Below are 22,419 nucleotides of genomic sequence, written 5' to 3'. Positions count from 1 at the left end.
TTTCTATGGCCTGGAATTGCACGGGAGAGATACAGACTTTTAAAAAAATCAATGTAGCTTGAATCTACCACGCACATTTATCTTTAAACGGGCTGGCATCATGGCCCAGTGGGTTAAGTCACATTAGCAACTCCAGCATTCCCTATGAGCACTAGTTCAAGTCCTGGCTTCTCCACTTCTGATCCAGCTCCCTGCTAACAGGCCCGGGAAGGCAGTGGACGATGGCCCTAGTGTTTGAGCCACCGCCAACCACGTGGGAGACCCGGATGGAGTTTCTGGTTTCTGGCATTGGCCTGGCCCAGCTCTAGCTGTTGCAGCTATTTGGAGAGTGAACCAGTGGATGGAAGATACCTCTCTGTCTCTCTGCCTTCCAAATAAATAAATCTTAAAAAAATAAATAAAGACCCTAGCCAAAAGAAAAATCCTTTTTTTTTAATCATTCCCATCCATTTCTCAATATAAAACAGGGAGAAAGAATAGGCATTTCATTCTAAGACAGTCCTCGACGCCATGGCTCTGAACTCATGTTCGAAAACTCCTTTTGCTTGGTGTCTCCATAGAAGCTATTAGACAAGCTGGAAGACAGGCTGCTGATCCATTAGCCAGCCTGTTTTCTCTTAGGAAACACCATCTAAACTCCTTAATCCCTCTTACTCATTTGAATTTGTGGCAACGTTCTAAAAAATACATTAAACTGTTAACTCTTTCCCTTAAGTTATTTCTCCTGGACACGTCTGCATTTTTGGTCTATCACAAGGTGGTTTTAAGTCATCTTCTTGTTCCAAGGATGAGACTTGGAGTAATTTCGCATGGAGCCCTGGCATGCCAGCCAGGTGTGGCAAGCTGCACGCCCTAAGGTCACTGACAGACGAAACCCTGCGGCCAGGAGGCAGTTTTGTTCACATTAATGGAATCCCTGCAGTTTCAGTCTGCATTGGGGATCACGGCGTACTGAGTCATAGACGGCACTTTTCAAGTGTTCTGCTATGACCACTGCTACTAGAGCTTGATCCACGTTTTAAAGGCACAAAACACAAACTCCTCTGTTTTGGGGAGGCCACACACAGCAGAGGGGTCTATACGGCTTGGGAGCCCCCCTGCTACTATGAAATCTGGAGGCTGAGGAGGGGCGGGGCCCTCACAGCCCAGCACCGTCTGTCACGAGGTTCTCAGAGAGGTGCCTTTTTGGAATGGGTGCGGAGGCCCCCCCACACAAGCAGAGGCCTGCTGGCGGAACTGGCTCTCTGTGGTCTGTGCCTGCCTGTCAGGTACCCGCGCCCGGAAGCTCTCTCCTGTCATCTGTCTGAGCACAATGACCGTGTCTGGGGCCTGTATCGGGGTTTGCAGTTTAGCTGTTGGAGTGGATTCCTGCTGGCCCCTGGGTTTTCCTGTGATCAACAGCCCCTGGTGTGGTGACTCCACTGGGCCCAAGCCTGCCCTCTGGCCACCCTCCCAGCTAAGCCGACCTTCCCTTATCACCTGCACTCAGGGTGTACATGTGCATCCCAGAGCAGGCGCGCACACACACACACACACACTTGCTTTGGCTTTTGTCAAATACTTTCAGAATTTTTAGGAAAATTTAAATTAGGCTTCTGGCTAGAATTCCTATCTGAACACTTGTCTGAGGCATTAGAACTAACGGGGTAAATACGCTTAAATGTGTTTGCCTTGAATTACCATTCTAAAAATAAAACTTCCACTAGGTCTTTAAGGACCCCTCAGCTGATTTTATTTCTTTGGAAACACTCTGCTGTGCTACCGTGGTCTTCAGAAATTCCTATTTTTAGCCTGTGAAAGAAAACAAGGTCTCGGTAAAAATGCGAGGAAGCACAGCTGCTGTGTGCAGCCCCGTCGCTCTGCACACGGGCGCAGGTCCCCTGGTGTGTGCTGTGTTCCCGGCAGGAACCGGCATCAGTGGCAGCCTCTGGCTTTCGCCGGAGCCAGGGCCAAGAATCTGCTCTTTCCTTTGCCATCAGACTATCGGTGGCCTTTGACCTATCAATTCCCAGGCATTTCCTCCAGCGTTCATATTGTACCAGACCGCAGTCTGGGAATGGGGCGGGAAAGGGTATACAACTCCAGATTTATTTGTTATTGCTGAATAGTTTACTGGTTTTAACAGAGGCAGAGGGCTGTGTTTAAATTTCCACTGAGCATAATGAATGCTTATTGACTGGTAAATGAAGAACAGGTGACACTCTGGATTAGAAGATAAATGATCCCGTGTTCTGGTGTGATAATGGGTTAGTAACTCGCCACAGAGCTGGGGCCGAGTGCGTCCATCGTGACCCGGGGCCTGGCCGGGAGACAAAGGCCCCTGTGTGGGGAGGACCCAGCCCCTCGCTGCACACGTGGATCTGCTCCATTTGTTCCCTGATGGATGGCACGACTGAGGCAAAAGTTCACGCGCTCTCACCTTCCGGTGCACATGCGGGGCCACACGACCCATGACACGGCCGGGCCGCACTCCAGGGCCCCGATTCCAGGGACAGCCTGGAGGTCAGCCCTCCCTCCCTCCTCTGAAGGAACAGGGGAGGACGGCGGAGCTTCCCACATTCTCTCGTGCCTCCACGACGGGCGGACGGACCCGTCCTCACTCACTCACTCACTCTCAGTGCTGAGCTGGCTCCCAGCATGCGCCAAAATAAGAACAATCATCCGCTTTTTAACCCATCCCACACTTAAAGAGTGTACCAGAGCTCCAGATTCTTACAAAAACGTTCCTTGGAGGCAAAGAACAATGCAGTTTTCAAATCACGGCTCATTCACTCTGTGCAGAAGGGACTTGAAGTTGAGAATCTACTGCACCGCTGACACTGGCTGGCCAGGATGAGCTGGGTGTCAGCTCTGTGTCCTGGACACACACTCCCTCGGACCTGTATCACCAGCCCACCTGCGCCCCACATCTAATCCAGAGAGGTCAAAACAAAACCTCACGTAAAAACTTTCCAATACAAGGCGTCCTTCTGTCACAGTCTCCTCTCGACCATCGCTTGGTGAATGAGGAAGTGGCCCTTTTGGGTGCGTGGGGCGTGCTGGTTCCAGGGGCTTGGTGAGATGCCAGCTCTGGTGGCTGTTCACAGCTGCGCCACTGGAGGAGAACACCCAGTGCACATCACCACAGCTGGCCGACTACACCTGATTCCATGCATGCCTTCTGGTGTGTGAGCTGTGTTTGTCTTAAAAACCTGGATTCGACCATTGCTTCTACCTTGCATTAACCTCCAGTTTAGCATCCAAGCCACAGACACTTATTAACTGAGCTGGCATCCATGAATAACAAGATTTGTTAATCAAGGTTATGTTTAACTACGTGGATCTGACTGCTGCTTTCGCAGCCTTGTGCTTTTGTGCTTTATGTGCTACTGTCTTGAAAACTGTAAAACAGGACTACACTCGGATACACATATTTATTTACTGTAGAGGAGAGAGTAGGAAATAATTATAATAAAAATCATGGGAATTTTTCACTACACAGATATCAGGTTCAAAAGTATGCAAGTGTGGATTCACACATTTTATCTTGAAGCTTTATTCAGTGGCTGTTTTCATGATGATGGCCCGATATTCAGTTAATAAAATAATATTAAAATCAAATAGCATAAAAACAAAGTCTGGGGGTGGGTGTTTGGTGCGGCTGTCAAGCCACAGGTCGGGATGCCTGCTCCCCCTACTGGAGAGTGTGGGTTCAAGTCCTAGCTCTGCTTCCTATTCCAGCCTCCTGCTAATGCGCTCCCTGGGAGTCAGCAGTGACAGCCCACGTAGTCGGGTCCTTGCCACCCACCCAGGAGACCTGAGCTGAGTTCCAGATCCTGGCTTTGGCCTGCTGCAGGGGGTGAACCAGCAGATGGAGAACTCTGTCTGACTGTGTCTCTCTCTCTACTTCACTGCCAAGAAACAAAGAAAGAGAGAGAAAGAGAGAGAGAGAAAGAGAGACAGAAAGAGAGAAAGAGAAAGAAAGAAAGAAAGAAAGAAAGAAAGAAAGAAAGAAAGAAAGAAAGAAAGAAAGAAAGAGGAAGAAAGAAAGAGGAAGGAAGGAAGGAAGGAAAGAAGGAAGGAAGGAAGGAGCAAGGAAGGAAACCACAAAGTTTAGTCCCTTCAAATCATCTGGTAAAAATTATTTTTAAGGGGGCCAGTGCTGTTGTGTAGCAGGTAAAGCCGCCCTTGCAGTGCTGGCACCCCATATGGGCACCAGTTCGAGTACTGGCTGCTCCACTTCCTATCTAGTGCTCTGCTATGGCTTGGAAAAGCAGCAGAAGCTGGCCCAAGTCCTTGGGCCCCTGCACCCACATAGGAGACCCGGAAGAAGATTCTGGCCCTGGCTTCGGATCAGTGCAGCTCCGGCCGTTGCGGCTAAGTGGGGAGTGAACCAGAGGATGGAAGACCCCCCATCCTCTCTGCTTCTCCTCCTTTCTCTGTGTAACTCTTTCAAATAAATAAATAAATCTTCAAAATAAATTATTCTGATGTTGTGACATAGTGGGTAAAGCTGCAAACTGCGATGCCAGCATCCCATTTGGGTGCTGGTTTAAGACCCAGCTGCCCCACTTCTGACCCAGCTCCCTGCTTATGCACCTCAGAAAGCAGCAGCAGAGGTTCCAAGTCCTTGGGCCCTTGCCACCCATGTGGGAGACCTGGAGGAAGAAACTGGCTCCTGGTTCCTGGCTTCGGCCTGGCCTTACTGCAGCCATTTGGGGAGTGAACCAGCAGATGAAAGATCTGTCTCTCTCTCTCTAACTCTGAGTTTCAAATAAATAAATCTTTAAAAAATAAAAATAAAAAAATATTTTAATATATAAACTGTACATATTTATGGGGTGCTGTGTTAAATTTTGATACATGTATACATGTGTAATGCTTCAGTTATTTCTTAAGAGATTTATTTTTTATTTATTTGAAAGGCAGGGTTATAGAGAGAGGGAGAGGGAGACAGAGAGACAGAGGGAGAGAGATCTTCTATCCACTGATTCGCTCCCCAAATGCCCACAAAAGCTGGGGTTGTGCCAGGCCAAAGCCAGGAGCCAGGAGCCAATTACTTCTTCCAAGTCTCCCACATGGGTACAGGGTGGGCCATCTTCCACTGCTTTCCTAGGCACATTAGCAGGGAGCTGGATTGCAAGTGGAGCAGCCAGCTCTCAAACCAGCAACCATATGGGATGCTGGTGTTGCAGGCAGTGACTTAACCTGCTATGACACAACGCCGGCCCCTTCAGTTACTTTAAAGATATAAAAACACTTTTTAGGAAAAAATAATTAGATAAAAATTAATCACATAACTGAAGGTAATACAACATATTTTAATAATAATGTTTTTTTAAGATTTGCTTATTTGAAAGTCAGCATTGCAGGGAGAGAGGAAGAGACACAGAGAGAGATCTTCCATCAGTTGGTTCACTACCCAGATAGATGGTTGCAACAGCCAGGCCTGGGCCAGACCAAAGCCAGGAGCCAGGTGCTGCAACTGGATTTCCCATGTGGGGGCAAGGGCCTAACACTTGGGCCATCTTCTGCTGCTTTTCCCAGGCCATTGTCAGGGAACTGGATTGGAAGTGGAGCAATGGGGACTCAAACCAGCACCCAAATGGGACGCTGGTATTGCAGGCAGTGGCTTTACCCACTATCTCACTACAGTACGATTTAGAAAGCCTAACAGCTCTTGCTTCTTCCTCCTCTTCCTTTTTTTTGTTGTTAACATATATTCTACATTGACATACATAGTGAATAGATATTGATTTACATATGTTGATATATATAATTGAATATATACTGATATATATTGATTGAATATATATTGAGATATATATATATGTTGTTAACATATATTCTACATTGACACTATATATACTGAAAGAAAGAGCTAAAACTTTTCTTTGCCCTTCAGCCAGGCACACCAGTCCAAAAATCCCACAGTTGGGGTTCATTTCCCTCTTCTCTAAGAAACAATGTTAAATCTGTATATATGAAATACATGAAACTTATATAACTTAAAGAAAATTAAAGAAAATAAAAAAACTGCAAAAATCTAAAAATTCATAGTCTGGATTAATCTTTCTGAATCAATTTTTCTGGAAAATCATCTCCTCTTTCATATGCAGATTCTAGTTTTTCTATTTATCTTGGAATATATCTTATTTTTCTATTTTATTTTTAGGCACACCAATTATGCATAGGTTGTATCTGTTTTGTCCCATATTCTTATATTTACCATCTCCTATCTAATCACTTTTCTGTTTGTTTTTTCCCATGTTATTTTTATGGGCTTTTCTCCTGCACATTCATCTGACTGTTTTTAATAACATTCATTTTAAATTTTCCTACAAATGTGACTTCAGTGTCTGTAATGATTTTCTTTTTCTTTTCTGTATTTCTGGATCCCGGCCAGCTTGCTTCTTTCTCTCTTTCAGTCACTCTATCGAAGCCAGGAGCACAGCCAGCATGTTTCTGGATGGCTTAGACAGTGAGTACTTCAGGGTGGGGATCCACATGGTCTCTGCTCAAACTACGCAGCTCCGCTAGGGTAGCACACAACAGCCATGGACAACAGGGAAACGCGTGGGTAAGACGGCGCCAACCCCAGCCTCAGGGACGGAGCCCACCGCTGCTTCGAGCAGACATCTGTGGCCTTTGCTGCCTGATTCCCCCGGAGCTCCGCTCTGGGTTTCCTCTGAAGGATGCTCCGGGTGTGTGAGACTCACCTCGTCTCCCTGCTTTCACCCAGGCACAGGTTAGGGGAGCACCTTTCCAATCACAATTATTTGTGAACAAGGCTGGCTGTTTACCAAACAACCCTTTTTTTTTTTTTTTAAAGATTTGTTTATTTGAAAGGCAGAGTTACAGCGAAGCAGAGGCAAAGAGAGAGAGAGAGAAACATCTTCTATCCACTGGTTCACTCCGCAAACATGGCTGCAATGGCTGAAGCTGCACCGATCCGAAGCCAGGAGCCAGGAGTTTCTTCTGGGTCTCCCACCCAGGTGCAGGGGCCCCAGGACTTGGGCCATTTTCTGCTACTTCCCCAGGCCATACCAGAGAGCTGGATGGGAAGCGGAGCAGCTGGGACTCAAACCCATGCACATATGGGATGCCAGTGCCGCAGGCAGCAGCTTTACCTGCTACGCCACCCCGTTGGCTCCTACCAAAGGAGGAGAGTGCAGAGGTGGGGCAACCTGCAGCCTCAATGCGACGAAGCCTCTCGCCAAGCTCACTTCCTTAGTACCAGGCCGCGGCTGCCAGGACTTCTCAGCATGTTCCTGGGAATGGGGCACAAAAAGTGGCCCGGAAGTCACAGGGCCGCTGTGGCGCTACCCCCCATCGCTGCTTTCCCTCGGCCTCCAGCTGGGGTCACAGCCTGCGGCGCTCCTCAGCTAGGAGGCCCAGACTCCCAGGGAACTGCCTTCCCCTCTGGCACACCTTCCTGCCTCACTGCCCCCCCCCCCCCCAGGGCCTTTCAGGAATCAGACTATTTTGAACATAAGCCACAGCCTCTAAGTAGCTTCTTAGCATTCTCTCTCATTTTTTTCTCCAATTTCATGGCACCTGTCTCAAATTCTCAATATCTTGAAATTCAAGTCATGGCCAATTTCATGGTTACTGTAGGATGAAGTTTTTTTTTTTAATTTTTAAGTTTTATTCTTCTTGATTTCGGAAGGTTGGTCACTCCTTTAACAATGGTATCACTCAGGGCAGGGGTCGGGCCTGGGAAGGAAGTTTGCGTCCCACACCTGTGTCTGATTCCCAGGGCAGCCCTGACTCCAGTTCCTGCTCACACACACGCTGAGGAGCAGCAGTGGAGTCCTGGATTGCTCTCCGGCTCCCACCCTCAGCCCTGGCCATGGTGGGCATTGGAGAGAGAATCAGCAGATGGGAGATCTCTGCATCTCAACTGAATAAATACTTTAAAAAAAATGTGTTCTCTGCATATTCGTTTTTTAAAAAGGATTTATTTACTTGTTTGAATGTCAGAATTACAGAGAGAAAGGGAGAGACAGAGAGGGGGAGGGGGAGGAGGAGAGAGAGGGAGATTTTCCACCTATCAGTTCAGTCCCCAGATGGTCCCAATGGCCAGGCCGAATCGAGGAGCCAGGAGCTTCATCCAGGTCTCCCACATGGGCGCATGGGCCCAAGAACTTGGGTCATCATCTGCTGGTTTTTCCAGGCCATTAGCAGAGAGCTCAGCTGGAAGTGGAACAGCTGGGACAGGAACCAGCACCCTTATGGGATGCCAGCGTCTAGGGTGGCAGCTTTACCCGTTATCCCAGGATGCCAGCCCCTACACATTCATTTTTCAGTATGACATCCCAAATACAAGGTTTAAACCTGAATAACCTGATACAGTATATTTTGAATGAGTGCATACAGAATTATCTTCAGTAGTTACATGTATTCCAAAGTTATGCCACCATGTAAATAATACATAAGATAATCTTAATAAAAATGTACGTACAAATATAAGTTGTTCCCTTCTCCATCGTTGCTTAATAACCCATCCCCACACTTAGTGGCTACACCTTCTGAATTGCTCATAGTCTTGTGGGTCAGAAATTCGGGAAGGCTTCGGAGACCAGGTTCATCTCTGCTTCCTGCCATGTTGGCCATGGGGTCTGACTGGGCTGTGCTGGCCACTTCACACCCGCCCCCACTCTGCTCTGTACGCCATTCTCCCCTGACCTGATGTCTCCCCTCTCCTAAGTCCAGCCCAAGCGTTTTCACACGGTTTGTCTTCCAAGAAGGCAAACATAGGCTCTGGCCTGGAAGCTAGCCATGGTGACTAGTTCTGCATACTACGGGTTACAGGGCAGCCCAAATTCAAACAAAGAGGACACCTGAGGGGGGCAGTGAGCAAAGTCCCAGCGCCAAAGGGCACACAGGCTTGGAGGGATCAATGTAGTACAGCCATCTCTGCGAAAGCATCTCAGGCTAACCTGTGATGGGTTCAAGGTCAGCTGACTGTTTCAATATAGCAGTGGAATTAACTACATTCGTCCTTTAATACAAGCATTATTGCCTCATCTTGCAGCTTCTGTGTGAAGTTTCTGACTATCTTTAACACCATGCAGTGAAAGATTTATGAGAGAGCAAAAATAATCCGCAGACTGCCACTGGCAGCTGGCTTTCAGGTCACTACACCTTCACAACTGCTGTAACTTGGCCCTGACGTCACCACTGTCACAACACCCTTCCCAGAAGCGGTGGTTTCCTGGAGCGTGCCCAGCCACCTACCTCAGCCAGGTGTTTCCAATTATCTGCTCCCACTCAAATACCCAGGTAAGCCATTCTAGAATTAGTCCCTGGCTCAGAGGCCTGGGTTCGCAGGAGGAAGTTTCTTGACACTAATGGCCACCTGCTCATCCATCTCCTTATTGTTGGTTCCTGGCTATGCTGCCCAAACCTCTTCCTAGGAAGCCAGCTCTGACCTTTCTACGACCCTGTCCTTCAAGCCCATCATGAGCCCCCAATTCAACCTCTTGGTCTGACTCTGGCCTTGGAAATCCAACTGCTGGCTGACCCCAGCTTTGCCACCGGTCTCTCTGGTCCAGTGTTAACAGTACATGATGGGGCCGGTGCTGTGGCGCAGTGGGTTAAAGCTGCCGCCTGCGGTGCCGGCATCTCATATGGACACGGGTTCTAGTCCTGGCTGCTCCATTTCCAATCCAGCTTTCTTCTGTGGCCTGGGAAATCAGTAGAAGATGACCCAAATGCTTGGGCTCCTACACTTGTGTGGGAGATCTGGAAGAAGCTCCTGGTTCCTGGCTTAGGATTGGCACAGCTCCAGCCATTATAGCCAACTGGGGAGTGAACCAGCAGATGGAAGACCTCTTTCTCTCTCTGGCTCTACCTCTCCTTGTAACTCTGTCTTTCAAATAAATAAAAATAATAATAAAAAACAGTAAATGAAAAGTGTATATCCACCATATCGTACGAATTAAAGCAGAGACAGAACCTGACAAGATTTGTCTAAGCCGGTGCTAACAGAAATGCAATATAAGCCACACATTGACGTGAACTTTAATGTAATTTAACCCAATATATCCAGCATGTTATCATTTGATATTAAATATTATTCAGCCCCTCGTATGCCAGTCTCTGCAGTCCAGTACTTACAGGACGTCTCGATTCAGATGTACTCAGAAGGCACGCGAAGCCAGCGTCTCACGCTGGGCAGTGCAGGGCAAAGCAAGCCAGCCTCGTGTTAAGGAAGGAGTGCGACCGTACTAGGTGACTCGCTACCCTGCTCCCACCTGCTAAACCTGCCAGCAGGCCACTGAGGCGCCACGGAGGAGGCCACGTGAGCTCCTCCATGGCACACGTGGAGGAGCAGCCGCCTCGCCTCCCACCTCCTGCTGCGATTCCGTCAGTGGTGAGGGGGGCACACTGGCTCCCCATCCACCCTCTCCTCCCACCTCCTGCTGCGATTCCGTCAGTGGTGAGGGGGCACACTGGCCCCCCATCCACGGCACTGCGGTTGGAGAGCCTGCCGCATGCAGCCACAAATGGACAGGCACAGCACACACCCGCTCCCAGCTGGATGGGCGTGAACACCCAGGGAGCATTTACAGGCTTGGTGCAATGTGCTGAAGGGAGGAGGCAGGGGCTCTCACATTGTAGCAAGCGTCAGAATGATCTGGAAGGTGAGAACACACATGGCGGGGCCCCTCCAGGCCTAAGTTTCTGACTCAACAGGCCTGGGACGTGCGGCTGCTGCTCTGGGAACCTGGGTCAGACCAGCGGGGTTGCAGCTCAGCCGCACTGCTTACTGGGCAGCTTCTCTCCAAGCCTAAGTAACGGGAGACTCCGACCTCCTGGGGCCGTTTCAAAGGTTAGTTTAGCCAACAACGTAAAGGGCTGGGACGTGGGATGTGCTGGTGATGAAGCAGCTTCAGAGGGTTCTTGGTGCCTGGGAGAGTCCGGTTCATCTCTGTGCCCAAACTCTCACACCCGTGAAGGGCATGGGGAGGGGAGGCGGACGGGGTGGGCGAATTAAGTCCTGACTGTGTTACGGCAACAGAATGTTATAGCCTCAGAGAGGTTCTCACTCAGGTCAGCGCATCTGAAAGATGAAGCAACTGGACCCGGGGAGAAGGGGCCGCGGCAGTCGCACCCCTCAGAGGCCCCGCTGCTGCGGCTCTTCCCATCCCACGGCGCCCACACGCATTTCCCTCCTGGCTGCATCATGGAGTGCGTTCCCCTACAGGAACCCTGTTACAAATGGAGGCTTGGAGGAGTGACAGGGATTTCTGTGGCTTCACGTGTCGGTGAAGAGCCCACGTGGAGTCGGTGCTGGGCTGGGGTCCACGGATAGTCCACACTGGGAGACACAAGGTAGACACTGTGCCTGGCCCATGGACTACCTGAGAAAGGGGTTTTGAAAGGCCAACTTGAGAAAGAATTTCTGGAAGATGGGGCTCTGGGGGGTACCCTGCCAAAGAAGACTGTCCCACCTACCACTCCAGCGGGACGAGCCAATCAAGTCAGCTGTGCATTAACCAGGTGACCTGTCACCTCCCGGCCCCCTGCTCCAGCCCCCTTTCAGTGGATGGAGACCCCACATAACGGGGCCAGAGTCTCCAAGACATTTATGGCAGGAGACACAGGCTGAGCACTCAGGGCAGTGCAGAGCCCTGGGGCGGTGAGCCTGGTTCCTGGCCACACTAAGGGAGGCTAGCAGGGTCAGGCACAGAGGAGACCCTGCGGGTAGAAGACAGGGAAGAGAGTGCTCGCAGGCTTGAGCGGAGTGCAGGGAGAGACGCACAGACGCGGAGGAGAGAACTCAGCCCCCGTTCCTGGGGAGTATCTGGGGCTCCTCAGGATAAGTGCCGTTTACCAGAGCTGCTCCAGGAGGTTTCTGCTCCTTACGCCAGCAAGCATGGAGAGAAACAGCTGGAGACCAAAAGAGACCTGTGAGGTGGGGGCACCAGACCCGTCTGGCTCTGCGCTGGGTGCTGATGGGGTCAAGGCAGGACCCCGAGGGAGACCCAGGGGCTGGTAGAGGGCAGGAGGGGGGCAGGCCAGGGAGCCCTCATCAGCGTCCCCCCAGTCCAGGGCCCCTGTGGCCCCTGGCACTGCAGACGTCCAATGCGGCTCCTCTGAAGATGGTGGGCTGGGACGTGTGCCATCTTGGGCATGCGGAAGCTGGCGCTCCCTCCGGCTCACTGAGACTTTGCACAGGTGTTTCTTTCTCTCCAGCGTCCTTATTCCATTATTCGGAAAAATCAGGATGTCGCGTTAGAAGTTCTCTGACTCAGTACTCTGACAAACAAGCCTGGATAGAGTGAGATGGAGTCGTAATTCCCTTACGTGTTGCTCACGAAACAGAAACACCCCCCGCTGAACGGAGCAGGAGCTTTGTCCTTGGGGCTGCCAAGCATCCTCCCGGCTCGGGCCGCCCAAGACTGTGATGCTGGGTGTTGGCCCTGCAAAGTGTGGGATCCACACGGACCCGGAGGGAAGCCAGTCACTTTTAAGAAAGCATCGCCTGCAACGGTCATACTGGAGCAGAGGACACGGGAGGAAAGGAATTCACACGCATTTTTATACAAACAATATTTTAGAGAAAGTCCCTCCCCCATAAGCACCAGTCCTCACTCCTGAAACCAAACAAAAAGCTCTTTTGTATTCTCTAAGACTAGAGTGCTCCTAGAAATCAATTATTTGTAACACACACAGATGGTCAAGGGAGGTATTTTTTTTTTATTTATTGTCTATATTGCTGTAGGTGAAATTTAGAAAAGCAAGCCTATCATGAATTAACAGTTTCAAATATTCAGCTTATCAAGTATTTGAAAACTCAAAAATATCCAAAAAACATCCTAAAGTAACCTTTAGAGAAGCCTGGAGAATGAACAGGTACTTGTTTGGTTGTGGCGATGTTCAGCAGCCTCTCGGGAATCGGTAACTCCCCGGACGGCTCACAGAAATCAACCTTCCTGCTAGCGCGCGGCGTGCGCGGCGCGGGAATCATGTCATGCGGGCAGAACTGAGGGCTGGGCTCTGAGGAGCCACCTTTCTGTTACTACAACACCACATTTTTCACATTCATTTCATATGAATGAACAGAGTCTTCATTGTTTTCCTGAACACTAATTTAGTGTTGTATTTTTGTGCTTGTGTCAATGAGTGTCAAAATATTGTTCTTTTAATACATGAAAGTATTTGCATAGAGCTTTACTGCTGATCTTCAGATGTTAGCCAGAGGCGAAGCAAAGCTTCGGTTGGGAAATCTCACCAGCAATGAAAAGCAAGAGTCTTTATTTAACACAGTCTGCTTTCCTGCCAGTGTGTTTTTTTTTTTTCTCGAGTACACAATGATTTATTTACCCTGCAATCAGTGAAATTAAAAGCAGTGTCAGGGGCAACAAAACTACATTTCAGCGCTAAGAATACGCTTTCCACAAAATGAAACAGAAAGTTTGCAAGGAGGAATACAGAAGCTACGAGGAACTTGGAAGTCCCGGACGTGAAGTAAAAGGCAGTATAAAATGACACAGGACAATCACGGCAAGCCCAGGACGCGGCGTGTGTCCACGGTGAGCCGGGCACCGGTGGGCAGCTGTTAAGCTCTGCCTCTCTAACGTCTCCTCACTGGACGCTCCATTGCCTAGGACTGTCTGCGGGCGTCCCAGCCAGCGAGTGAAATGCAGGCTCGGAAGTGGGGGCAAGTCGTGCCCTCCCTGGTCCTGCCTCAAGAGATGAAATGCCTTTCCCAGAGGCGCGGGCTCCTCCGAGGCTTACTCACTTCGAAACTGAAGGGCCAGCCCCAGGCCGCGGTGGGGACCTGCGCTCACCGCCCCACGAGCAGCCAGACCAGCCCTTCAAGTCAAGTGTGGGCTTGCAGGCACCTCACTTCATCGGCTATGAAATCACCACCACAATGTTCTTATTGATCACACGGCGCGCGTGACGCAACGCTTGGCGCGGGGAGCATCTGGGATTCGTTCTTTCAGAGCGCTTTGAGGGTGGTGTTTACGGAAAGGCGGCTGCGGGCGGCCCCGTCCTTGAGGACGGCGAGGTGCTGGGCTGTGGCAGGAAGCTCCGACGCCCCACACTCGCGTTCTCGGCTGCTGCCACCCCGAGGGTGCTGTCACGGTGTGGCACTCAGAAAGCCTCCAGCCGATCGATGGCAACACCGAGTTGTAACTGGGCCCCCGCCTACCCCTGCTTCCAGACCCCAGGGAACGTGGATCAGTTTGCTTATACTTGTAAATGGGTAACATCAAAGAACGGCTATTGAACGCTGACTCCGAAACCCATAAACTTTTATTTTAAAAAGCTGCTCGTGTGAAGGGACGGGCACGCACGCAGGCAGAATACCGAGTGTGCTTTCACTGCCCTCTAAGAGGAATGGGACTCACATTTCCTGCTCAGCGGTCAGCTCCCGCTTCTACTACTCGGAAAGCCGAGGTCTCCGAGGGGAAGAGCAAGGTGGGTGACAGAGACCTGGGGGGTGCTCTGCAGTGCTGGCGTGTGTGGGCCGCGGTGGCGTCCAGAGGCGTGATAGCTCCACTGTTCTGTCTTCTAGAATGTACCCTCCTGACCCAAAATGAAAAAGACCAAATTCAGTTCTGAGTCTGATGAGAGACTATGCAAGTGGGCTGGAGAACCAGAGAATGCAGTCTCTAAGAGAAACATTCGGTAAATCAATTCTCCAAGGGTTTGGAGATAAAGCCCCACTGTCTCCCCGAGAGCCAGCTGACTGCCAAGTGATAAATCCCCACTCCCAGCACGCTCTGCTCGCTATCAGGCTGGGCCTGCAGATGGCCTGTGGACGGACATTAAAGAGGGCAGTCGGTGTGAGAATGAACACACTTGACCGCGTGACAGCTACACAATTGCCCCTTCCTTTCTTTTTAGTTTCACAGATTGCTATGTGTGTGAGTGACTCCAGGACAAACAGGGATGCAAAACATAAGAAAAGCAAGTATTGTGTTTCTGACAGTGAGTGGGCTGCAGGTCTGCAGAGTGACAACGGGACATGGAAGTCCTCACGGCGGCACAAAGGGCACACCACAAGGCAGCGAGAACAGGCTGCTTGGTTTGCACAACTCTTTTCTGTCTTCCGCTCTGCATTAGCTTTGGTTAGAACTTTCCAAGGACTAGGGAGAGGAAGGGTGATGCGCCTGGGTGTCCCCTCCCTGGAACGAACAGTGTCCCCCACGTGGGGGGCACAGTTGTGCAGCTCACTTGGGGGAAACAGCGCCACCTGCTGAGAACGCAATGCAGGGAGCTGAGAGGGTCCCCAGGAGGAAAAGAGCCGTGGGCCTGCCTGCTTCTGGGGTTCAGCTCATCCGGGCACTGCTGGGACTGCAGGTCCAGAGCGAAGGACTGAGGAAGACGGGTGTGTGTGTGTGTGTGTGTGTGCGTGTGTGTGTTTCTTCGAAATGATCTCATTCCCAGCAGGAAAAACAGTGCCGGCAGCTTAACCTGGAACCTCTCTGTGATCACACTCAGACGTTCAGACAGCACAGGGGACAACCATGTAAAGCTGGAGGTGGGTTACGAGCGTGGGCGTGAAAGCACTCAGAATGAAAACCCGTGGAGAAGGACAGGGGAGCCGAGAGTCACGGAGCAAGAGGGGAAGGGCATGCGTGAGCCCACTTCAAACTACTCCTGGAAAATGGAATGAAGACATACATTTATTATGGTGCAAAAAAGATCTGGAAATCCCTGCATATTTTTTTTCTAATACACATTTTCACGAACTTTTCGAAAACCTTTTATATGCATGGATTTCAACTGTTTTGGCACCAAGATAAGGTTATTTTTCAATCCTGTTTTCCATGGACTTCTTGAATGATGTTTATTTGCCTTTCCAAATGAGGTATTTTTACAGGAAACAGACAACGATAAAGGGATGGTTTAAATGTGATGTGGTGAAAATTACTTGCACTTCAGTTCCAAGTCCTAGGCCCTGCTGAGCAGGCCCAGCCCACGCACAGGCTGGGGGCCTCGCTGGGGACAACGTCCTTATTTCACACTTAGTTTTCTTACACAGGTTACAGGTGTTAGGTCTCCCATCAGATAACAGACTGGAAGAACTCTGTGACAACAAAATGGTGCTGCTGTTCTGAATGATAATATTATTGGAGGAAATGCCGTGTTAATGCGGGGAGATCAGCGCACTCTGGAGCTGTCGCCGAGATAGGATGCGATAATTCCGCGAGCCGCTATCATACCAGACATAAAAACACGGTGCTTCCCAGAGCACCCGTTCGTTTTACAAATGTATTTGAGAATGGAATCTGCGCTCTCAACATTTCTACCCTTAAGACTTTCCAATTCTCTGCTCAAAATAGGTCAGTTACATTCAAGTTTTGAAAGAGCATAAAAATCCTGGCAGTTTACGTATTTGTCTAACGCCTGGGTTTCTGCCCTTTCGAGAACGAGTTTTCTTATATAGGTTGGCATTTCACAGGAGCCGTCTTTCTTCTGAATATTTAGCTTAATTAATTAATTATTGTTCAACAGCACGTCTTTGTTTAATAGTGTTCTCAGCAGTAAACAGCTGTTGGCAAGGTTTTTTTTTTATTCCCAACACAACTTCTCAGTGAGGAATAAAGACCCCTCAGTAGAGCCTCAAGCAAAGGAGTGATCAGAGGATTTAAACAAACTCTTTTAAAGCACAAAACTCAATCAAGCTTTAAACACACACACACACGCACACGCACACGCACGCACACACGCACACACGCACGCACACACGCACGCACGCGCACGCACTCCTCTTCTCAAGCAGATCGGCTAACAGGAGATTGTGCTTTTTGGAACCGGATTCTAACTCAGGCATAACAGTGATTCTAATGCCATCCTTTCTTCAACATCATTTTTCTAATTATCTTGGTCTAAGTGTTTCCAAACTTTATTGTTTGCTTTGGCATGAGGAGCTCCCAGCTCCACCACGTCTCTCTTCCTCGGGCTGGGGATGGTGTTAACAAGGTTAGGTGGGAACACAACCCATTAACAGGCGGCCAGGAGGCTGTGGTCTGAGAAAGCCCTGGAGCAGATAAGAAGGTGCCAGACAGCAGCAGCCCCCACCAAGACACTCACTCGCAGAAGAATTTCCCTGGGGTTTCTTGCGAATCACAAGCATTTCGTTGTTGGGTTTTACAGATGCAGAAACCGAGACACGCGTGGAGGACTGACCTGCAGCGGGGTCACAATGGGATGGAACAGACAGCAAATTTCCTGGTCTCTGTGCCAGTTTTCCACCCAGTCCACCCGACCGAATGAAATGGCAGACGCTTAGCTTTGATAAGCAGCTCCATGCAAGCACACCCTGTGCCTGATTCTCTCCTCGCCTCTCCGAGCCCTGCCACTCCTGCACGCTGGGGAAAGGTGGAGGAGACAGCAGGGAGTAAGGGGGTTCTCAGGATTCACCAAGGGCCCTGCTCCCTCTTGCAGCCCTGACGCCGAGGGCCGGGGACCTCAGAGTCTTCTTGTCCAGGAACTGTTGAGCGCGCCTGGCCCCGTGGTGAATTCCCGTACTTAGGACATCAACTGCCAATGTCCTGTTGAACTGTGGTCACACTGGCTGCACTTCCTGGAAACCATGTGTGACGGGATGCTCCGTCTGTGGAGTGCAGAACGAGTCTCTTTACCAGGGAGTCTCTGCCCCAGGGCTGCTAAATGCCACACTTTCTAAGGGCACCACAATGCGGGATGCCATGATAGTATTATTATTACTGTTAGTGTGGACAGAGAAACCAGAGGCAGTAAGAGGCTTACGGCTGAGGTGTACTGAGTCACTGGACATGGAATTGGGGAAAAAGCTCTCAGAGTTCTCCAGAGCTGGCAGGTTCACTGGGGTTGAGAGAGAAGGAGACGAGGGTCCCAACAGGTGCTCGGCCCAAGAACCCACATCTTCATCTTCTAGGCCACGCTTCTCCCTGTGTTGCCTCGGAGGACTGCGGGAGGCCCCGTGGCAGCCAGGGAAGAAATGAGTGCTGTGTTTACAGATCTGCTTTTACTGGGAAACCAGAAGGATCTGCCTTTCCAGCAACCAGAGTGCCTGACTTTGCAAAGTGACTTCTCTGAGCACTGGCAATAGGACAAGGGTCTGCGGAGGCCCATCACCCCAGAGCCTCGAGGCCCGGTGGGCGCACCTCAGGCGGCCTGCCCCCCGGGCCCTCGGGCAGTCCAGCAGCCTGTTCCCACGTGGGGATGTGCACACACTGGATCTCCTTGTTACTCAGGGGTGCCGCACATCTGGCTTGCCAACAATGTTAGCTGCTGGCTGACACACTGCCTGCACTGACCAAGGCCAGCCACTGAGCCAGACATGCAGGGCAGGCCCGCCCAGCACGCATGCCCAGCACGCATGGGCCTAAGGGGCTCCTCTACAGGAGTTATTCTCCCCTGAGGACGCTGGAGCAGAGTCCCCAAACCCGCTTCTCACAATGTCGCCTTGGGGCACACGGAACTCATTTAAATTCAGTTCTGTAGAAAGACAAACGAGCAAACTAGACAACGTGGCTTCTTCAATTTATCTGCAAGATAGACTCGGTATTTAATAATACTCTTGTTCTCTTTGTTTCCTGAAATTCTTCATGTAGGAAATACAAGCCACCAAGGGAGTACGATTTTAAAACCGGAAACACATTTCCCAGCCTCCCGCCACCCCCGATTTCATCAAGCGCACAAGGGGAGACATCCTCCGTGAGACAGCTAATGTAATTACGGGATGATTAGGCACGGAGGCCCCGCACCATGAAAACAGCAACAACCCTGACGCGTGTCAGCGGTCAAGAATCTGGGGACCCAGTATTTGAGAAGTCGGGGAGACAGTTCCTATGCAGTGAATTTGGGGTTCAGGGGAGAAGACAGCCAAGCAACCTGAGGCTCAGTCCATCTTTCCGAAGGCACTTCAGATAGCGACAGACGACAAAAACAGAGCGTGCCGCAGCCGGCCCTCCCTGAGAATCCACTCTCGCCGCCACCTCTCCCCAGTCCCCGGGCTGACCTCTGAGTCACGGCGGACAGGGCTGAGAGAGACGTCAAGCCCGCGCTGAGAGGGTGACTTGAGTCTGGCCGCCGAGTCTGCAGCGAGTTGCTCTGCAAAGTCTCTGGGGGTTGCTCCTTTCCAATTTCTTAGGAATGTTTAATTCCCCTCATCCCGTCGCAGAGTCTCCCTCTGGAGGGGTCATGGAAGCTTGTGACATCCCCGGAGGGCACTGCCTAACTAAATTAGCATGAGATAACTTTGGACGCTCTCCCAAACATGAAAATACAAGGGAGAGAATTTCATTAAAAGCAGAAGACTGGGCGATCCGAGTTAATCCCAGCTCTAAGCTGCTGTAGAGATGTCCAGTGTTTATGTTTTGACTTTCCTCTTTGTGACAGTTCACTGACGATAACGCCAGCTATGTTACATGCACAACTTGACCTCAGCTGACCAAACCTTCGTGTCATAATAAAAGGTGAAAAGTGGGTTTGGTGGAGTTAAAATAAGTCTGTAGCCTGTTTTTGTGTTGCTATATGAAGCAGAAGATCCAGAGGGCAAAAATAAACATTCAGTACTTTGGCCTTTAAACATCTTTTAAATCAGGAAACAGGAAACCTTAATAGGTAACATGAGTCATTAACCATATGTATGTGTGTAAACACGGGAATATCTAATGTCAATTTAGTAAGGCATAGAATGTCAAGGAGACATGCTTTCTATTATATCTGCAAATATTTGAAAGAATACACTGTAAATATTTATGATAGCAGTATAATGAATGAGATTTGTTCAGAAAGTACAAGGATGATGATTTTATCATTTGCTTCTAAAAAATGTAACTGGAAGGACAGCTCCAGGGAAGTTATCAGTGCAACCAGCTGCTGACGAGAGAGAGCAGGTAACACGGCCGAGTTCAGGCCTCGGTGAGCCCGAGAGCTCTTTGAGGAATCAGTGTCCAGCTACCGGCCCAGAACGGGCTTCGCTTTGATTCTGAACATCTTGCTTATTTTGAATACTCACAGTTTTTACAATTGCATTTCATGACTACTAAAACTATTATCTACCCAATGACAGCTTACAGACTGCAACAGTCATGTCTGTATCTCTCACTTTTGTACTCTTTTTAGACATTTTCCATTTTGGATTCCTTGACTACTGTAAGAGAACGAGGCAGAATAATGTGCCTAGGATGAGGCGTAACGGCTTACTCTGATTTCACTACATTCCACAGACAGCGAAGTTACTCAGTGAGGACATTATTGGCTAGCATACTCCACTGGAAACTAGGCCGTCCACTAAACTAATGAATTCCAACAAGTCCTCCATTTTGATTGCATGATTCTGTGTAGCAGGCCCCCAAATGAGCTCATTCAGGCTTCACGATGACGGACACGGAACACACACAGTGCGCAGCACCAGGTTCGTGGAGATACAGAGAAAGTGGATCCTGCTCTCAAAGCCCGCAGTGTGGGGCCAGTGCTGTGGCACGGCAGGTCAACGTGCCACTTGCAATGCAGCACCCACAGCCCAGCGCTGAGTCTAGTCCCAGCTGCTCGGTGGCTTCCAATCCAGCCCTGTAACTGTGCCTGGAGAGGCAGTGGGGGACGGCCCAGGTGCATGGAGCCCTGCACCCGTGTGGGCGATCCAGAGGAAGCTCCTGGCTCCTGGCTTCAGGCTGGTCTGGCTCTGGCTATTGCAGGCATGTGGGGAGTGAACCAGTAGATGGAAGATCTGTCTCCCTCCCCCACCGTCATTCTGCCTTTCCAATAAATAAATCTTTAAAAACAAGGAAGAAAAAGAAACAGCCAGTGTGGCAGAATTCTGACTGATGGGTGAATGGAAGTGTTAAATGTCAAATGTTGGGACTTTAGATTATGCTGAGTCACTTCTGTGCTAAATCCACATCATCTTCACCCAGAAACTGGACAAGAAATACAGAGATGGAATTGACTGCCCTTGCTTGTCTTTTTTTTTTTTTTTAACATTTTTCAAAGATTTATTTATTTATTTGAAAGGCAGAGAGAAAGAGAGACGGACGGAGATCTTCCATCTGCTGGTTCACTCCCCAGATGGCTGCAATGGCCAGGGCTGGGCTATGCAAAGCTAGGAGCCAGGAGTCTCTTCCAGGTCTCTCATACGGGTAGCAGGGGCCCAGGCACTTGGGCCACCTGCCACTGCTTTCCACTGGAAGCAGGGAGCTGGATCAGAAGTGGAGCAGCCAGGTCTTGAACTGGCACCCATATGGGATGCTGGCCCTGCAGGCAGAAGCTTTTACCTGCTACAGCACAGCTCTGGGCCCATGGCCTTGCTTTTATTCTCACTCATCTGGGGCATTCTCCAGACGGCAGGACTGTGGGTGTGGTGGGGGGAGGGGAAGGATCAGGGAGCCACATGGCCACAGAACTGCTCTGGTGACCGGCCAAGAGGAAGCCTGAGGTCCAGGCTTGAACCCAGCAGTGTTAAGTTCTAGCAAATCAAACTCAGTTAGCTCGGACACAAAATGGTGATATCCTCCATGGAAACAGGTTACATCTGACTTTCGGATGATTTCTGTCTTTTGTAATGAATGCTAAAACGAAATCTTAAAGCACGTGTTGCCCTCTGAATGCTTCGTTTAAGGCAGGATATTAACTTCCTGGGGTCATGAACCCCTGTGGGGACCTGATAAGGAGGACACTTTCTTCCCTGGAAAACACACACATGCGTGAGGCTGCACAAGGACACGTTGGGTCCAAGATTTCAGGCGATTCACAGACATCTTCACACCGAGGTAGGAACTTCTGACTGACAGCGATAAGGCTGCAACCTCCACGACCCCTCACTCATTCACACTTCCACCTCCCATGTGTCTCCTGAAAGCCCAGATTAAGGCTTGGTACGCAAAGCTGTGTGGGACACAAGAAATATCGGAGACGGTCTGGCAGCAGAGAACCCGGCCCCAGGCAGCTGGAGGGTGAAACTGCAGATACGGGCAACCCGGAGCGCCTCGGGGTGCCGGTTTCCTCCAGGTGACCCGGCGTCCTTGGGCATGACCCCACGGTACAGGGAGAGACACCGTGAGGGGGAACAGTGCCTGCTTTGTGAACGGGAAACCACGGTGCAAATTTTAGCTGTTGGTTTTATGAAGTCAAACTTGCCTTCCTGTTTTCAGAGCCAACCATGGAGGGGGAAAGGGAAAATTCATACCAGGAAAGAAAGCGAGATGTCAGAGAACTTATCAGACGCATCCACAGATGTCTGCTTGATGAGGGCAGAAGACTGGTGAATCCCAGTCTGTGGAAAGCATCCGCGCAGCCGCTCTGAAGGCATTTTCAGAGACGACCCCTCGTGCAACGTACAGGCGGATGGCAGAAGCATGCTGATTATTTAAAATGTTGTGGTTTTTTTTTCATGGAATGCTATCAAATACCCAAAAATGCAAACTAATAGAATGAATACCCAATAAAAAATTAAACTTCCAAGCACTAATCAAAGAAGCACCTGCT

At 50.0% G+C, this 22,419-nt stretch overlaps 1 protein-coding gene across 1 annotated transcript in view; it reads right to left on the bottom strand.

The window, feature by feature from the left end:
* The window catches only part of GMDS (GDP-mannose 4,6-dehydratase), a 628,352-nt gene that overhangs the window by 118,138 nt on the left and 487,795 nt on the right, over window positions 1-22,419 (bottom strand). The gene's annotated exons all lie outside the window — the stretch shown is intronic.

The sequence above is a fragment of the Oryctolagus cuniculus genome, chromosome 5, assembly GCF_051225735.1.
Source record: "Oryctolagus cuniculus isolate XC-2025 breed Fujian yellow rabbit chromosome 5, ASM5122573v1, whole genome shotgun sequence".
In the NCBI taxonomy this organism is placed as follows: Eukaryota; Metazoa; Chordata; class Mammalia; order Lagomorpha; family Leporidae; genus Oryctolagus; species Oryctolagus cuniculus.
Note: the sequence above shows the minus strand (reverse complement) of the source record. Positions and strands in the feature narration are given on the sequence as shown.